Source organism: Benincasa hispida, chromosome 7 (genome assembly GCF_027475165.1).
Source record: "Benincasa hispida cultivar pf3 chromosome 7, pf3_genome.v1.1, whole genome shotgun sequence".
Classification (NCBI taxonomy): domain Eukaryota; kingdom Viridiplantae; phylum Streptophyta; class Magnoliopsida; order Cucurbitales; family Cucurbitaceae; genus Benincasa; species Benincasa hispida.
The window spans coordinates 35,255,793-35,261,405 of NC_143484.1; positions in this window are offsets into that span (position 1 = coordinate 35,255,793).

Consider the following 5,613-nt stretch of genomic DNA (forward strand, 5'->3'; position numbering starts at 1 on the left):
ATAACAATATGTTTACAGAGTTTACAAACTACGAGACTACCAGGAGATTTAGGACACCATTCCCAACAATCTCCCAATTGTCCTAAAGCCTTGGGAGACTAATGTACAATACAAAGATTGTACAAAAATACAATAAACTAGGGCATATACTATATCCTAATAACATCTCCCACTTGCCTTAGACAAGGTGCTGCATATCCCATAGACTCAGACTCTCTAGATGACCCTCAAACACTTTAGCCGTGAGAGCCTTTGTAAACGGATAAGCAACGTTTTGCTCCGACGCGATCTTTGTGACAATCACATCATCGCGATGCACAATCTCCCGGATCAAATGATATTTCCATTCTATGTGCTTGCCTTTTCGATGACTTCGAGGTTCCTTAGAATTTGTCACAACCCTGTTGTTATCACAATAAAGTGTGATCAGTAAAGACATATTTGGAACAACTTCCAAATTAGTAAGGAACTTCCTAAGCCACATAACCTCTTTAGCAGCTTCACAAGTAGCTACGTATTCGACTTCCATAGTGGAGTATGCAATGCATCCTTGCTTGATACTTAGCCATATTATAGCTCCTTTATTCAGAGTGAACACTAACCTTGATGTTGATTTCCAAGAATCTCTATCAGTTCGAAATTCAGAGTTTGTGTATCCTATAAGGATCAAATCCTTATCTTCATATATGAGCATATAGTCCTTTGTTCTCCGAAGATACTTGAGGATCATTTTGACCGTCGTCCAGTGATCTAATCCTGGATTTGACTGATATCGACTGACAATCCCTACTGCATAGCAAATGTCAAGTCTAGTACATAACATTGCATATATAAGGCTACCAACAGTCAATGTATAGGGAACCCGTCTCATTTTCTTAACCTATTGAGGTGTCTTAGGAAATTGTTCCTTAAACAAAATAATTCCATGTCTGAAAGGTAATAAACCCTTCTTGGAATTTTGCATCGAATAACTGACAAGTATCTTATCAATGTACGGTACCTGAGACAAGGCCAACCTTTTGTTCTTACGATCCCTAAAACAAATTACGCCTCTCCCAAACCTTTCATTTGGAATTGGGCAGCTAGCCATTTCTTAACATCAGCCATAAAACCTACATCATCAATGAGTAGGATATCATCCACATACTGTAGGAAATCAGATATGAGGATTTTCATGAGCAGCGGAACGATCATTCCAAATTTCATTCGAAATTGAACAACAACAATTATAGTACACAAACGGAAACTAACTGGTCATGCAACATACGAAGTTACAACATGTTGTACAATAAGATCAAGGGAAAGATTCTACATACCATTGAAGACTCATCTTCAAACTCTCCAAATTACTAACGCTTGTTCAATCTCCAAGACTTCAATACATGAATGCTCAAACTCAACAACCGCAACATAGCATGATCATAGTGACACCACACGAACACCGCAAACTCAACAAACGACCTCCAAAAACCTTGACGGAGTCGAGTTGAGTACGACACCACCACAATGGCTACCTTGGTATTCTCGGTATGAGAATCCAGAAGTGTGGGCTCTGTGTGGACTTGGTGAGAGGTAGAGATCGAAGGAAGAACAATCGTGTAAAGAATTAAGCAAGTGGGAGATGACAGAAGTCTATCATATAGACGATTCCCAATCATTTAACAAATGCTATGCGACCGTTTAGCAAAAGCTCCACGATCGTTTAGCTAATGACCAGTTTAGTGAACTATCGTGCAGGGTCACTCCACGATCGTTTAGTCTCTCTTCAGCTATCGTTTAGTGAATCCTATTCACTTGACAACGATTTTATGAGTTTTCTTTCTGAGAATAGAAAATCTCAAAACTTAATCATACTAAATTTAGGAAAACATTTTTCCTTTTTATCTCATGGTTACTATGAAACTACCAATAACCTCCCACTCAATTGGTTATTAGAGAAGAAGATATAATTATCCAATAATTAATATTATTATAAATATATATGATAACCAACTTACCATACTATATTTATAACCTATAGTTTTAATATTTCATCTCATGAAACATATAAACCATAGTTCTTTTTCTATTTCATGGTACTTAATGTAAATCTCATTTACATTAATCCTCCACTTGATGTATCTCATACATTACACCAATCATATCATATATAATCGAATTTCCTCTTGTCAATTTGAACATTTCAAATCAACACCAAGAACTGATTCTCAACTTAAATTCATTGAACTACCAAGGGGACCTTATGGACCTGTAGCTTGAAGCTCCAACAGTACGTGAATAACTAACTAAACTCTTTAGTCACGGGATCCACCATCCATTAACTGCCAAACATTCCACTAAAGACCGATAGCTGAACTCTTCTTATCACAGATATATTATGTGTCCATCTTAACCAATCAGGAATGCGACAACCTTTCACAGATCACTCGTAAGTACAGCTCGGCCAATAACTGTTATGCCCCTGTAGTTACATCTAACTTCTTAAGTATCACTGATCTCTCTAATGAACATAAGTCATAGTCCTACTATAACTGAGTCCTCTCTTCCAAAGAGAAGCTATGGCCACTATTTTCAAGACTTGAAATTAGTCTTTAAGGGAGCAATCTATCTACTTACCCCTGCTTCGAAGAAGAAGTGAATTTCATCTTGTGTAACTGAGTTCCCAGCTCCCAAATCAGATAAATCCCAGAAAAGGTAGGCATGTTGAGTTGGAAATTTGACCACTCTCACCCATACTAATCAAATGACCGCCTTTAAAAGACAGAAGTTCCTAAAATACTCAGGATTAAGATCATGTCACCTATGGTAGTTTAGGTGAGATATAAGTCTCAAGTATCAATGGCGTTATATAAAGAGACTAGTCATCTCGTGGTTCGGTCTTATACAAACTCTTTGTATAGGACACTCTCGCTTGCATGTCTCCACATGAATGGTCAGGATCTACCATCTATAGTAGTTCACAACACTTGCAAACCTCTACAAAGCAGGCCGTATCCGTAATGTCACCAGGATCAGGTATCCCTCTTTAATCCTTATACTACAGATCTTTTTAGGTTATCACTTAAGGCATGGTCCACTTGTATATCACATATATATGCTTAAGTTTACATATAATAACCATGGAGCTTTGTTTATTGGATATGAGTAAATGCCAAATAAAATAACTCTTATTTTATTCATAACAATTTGTACAAATTATAAACTACGAGACTCCGGGAGAATTAGGACACCAATCCCAACACATACAACACAAGGAAAGCTATTGAGCTGTTGATGATTTTCTTGTAAACACAAGGCTCATCAACATTCTGATCAAAATCATAAGATTTGATCGTAGTATCAAATCGTATATTCCAAGATCTAGATGGTTGTTTCAGTCCATTTTATGGATCGATTAAGCTTGTTAACTTTTTGCTCTTGATCTTATTATATGAATCCTTCTGGTTGAGCCATATAGATGGTCTCCTCAAGATTACCATTCAAAAAATCAGTCTTGACATCCATTTGCCATACCTCATAATCATAAAATGTGGCTATGGATAGGAGAATCCGGATAGACTTTAACATGACAATAGGTGAGAAAGTTTCTTCATAGTCTACTCCCTCAACCTGGGTTTCTTCATACTCCACTCCCTCAACTTGGTATAACCCTTTGCCACAAGTCTAGTCTTAAAGGTATGTACCTTTCCATCTACACCTCTTTTCTTCTTATAGATCCACTTACAACCTATAGGTTTTACCCCATCAGGTTGATCGACAAGCTCCCAGACAGAATCGAAGTAGACTTCATTTCCTGATTCATGGCTTTAATCCATTCATCTTTGTTAACATCTTCTATTGCTTGCTTATAAGACAGCAGATCCTCAACTCCATCATCAGATATGATATCTTGGGCTTCTGTTAAACTCATGTAGCGTATAGGTGGGTTCACAACCCTCTCACTACGTCGAGGAAATCTCAACTCTTGAGGTGGTTGACTAGATGTACTGACATCAACAACTCTAGTTGATCTATCAGCCTGTTCAACAACTCTTGTTGAAGTCTCAACAGTCTCATTAGAAACCTCATTTAAAACAAGCTTACTTCATGACTTATGATCCCTTACGTGGACTTCTTCCAAGAAGATAGTGTTTGTCAATACAAACACTTTATTTTCACTTGGATCATAGAAATATCCACCTCTTGTTTCTCTGGGGTAACCTAGAAATAGGCATACTTTCAAACAAGGTTCCAACTTTTTAGGGTTAGCCACAAGCACATGGGCTGGATATCTCCAAATCCTAAAGTGGCGTAAACTACCTTTACGATCTCTCCACACTCTTCGAGGGAACATTGTTCAAAATATAACACTCATCAGACCACAGAGGTCTGAATATATAAGCTCCAAGGTTTCCTTGGCTCTATAATCTTTTCAAGTAAAAGGTCGTTTGGTTATTTTTCCTTAAAGGCATGATTCATATACCGGCAAAGATTTTTCTTTTAAACCATTTAGAAATCCACATTTTACTAACTTCTTAATCTTATTGAGGTTGATGTAACCTAACCTTAGATGCCAAAGATGGGCGTTTTCCTTATCAAGCTTTTGATGACTAACCAATCTTAGTACATATAAGTTATTTTCCATTGAACCAAAACCAATCTCCATGCCATTCTTAAAAATAAACACTTTATTCTTAGAAAAGGAGATGGAATAACCTTGCTCAATCAGACAAGAAACTGAAATTAAGTTCCTCTTAATATGAGGAATTACATAAACATTATTCAGTAATAGATAATGTTTCTTGTCCAAAAAATAACTTTAGTCTGCCTAAAGCAACAGCTGGAACAACCTCACCAGTACCGACTTGAAGAGTCAACTCTCCATCTTCCAAATTTTTCCCGAAACTAAATTCTTGGTAGGAAGAACTTAAGTGATTAGTAGCACTTGAATCAAGTATCCATGCAGAATCATCATTCTCTACCAAACACGTCTCCAAGACAAATAGATCACATTTATCGTCTTTGGAATTCTTCCTTTTTTGAGTATAAAAACCTATATAAGCTCCAAGTTCCATTTCAAAGAATAATTCTCGTCAATGAACTTCATCAAAGTCAGCAACAATTGCTTTCTCTTTTAGTCCCTTGACATTCAAGAAAGACTGGAGGTTATCTTGGGAACTTATATTAATGGTTTCTTTGTCATCCATCCCTTTTTGTTTAAAAAGTGAGAACTTAAGTTCAAACAATTCTTCCAATGAGTACATGATCTCATGTGCAATGATCATGTTCTCAACCCTTTTGGCCAATGCATCAGGTATGCTGGAAAAAATGTGAAGTTGGGCCATCGAATTAGCCTTCATCCACACCTCATATGCATTACGAACATTTCACGGTGCATCAGGGTTTGGGACTTGAGGACACTCAACCATGACAAACTCGAAGTTGTTTACCATGAAATACGTTTTAATAGACTATTTCCAATGTATGTAATCGGTCAAATTAGAAAAGGTAATTAATGGAAAATCATACAATGACATGTTGTGAAAAAACAAACATATTGATCTACATCAGATTTTAGCAAATACTCTTTAAAAAAAATCCAATCTGGTATAATAAAATCTAAATAAACCCCAT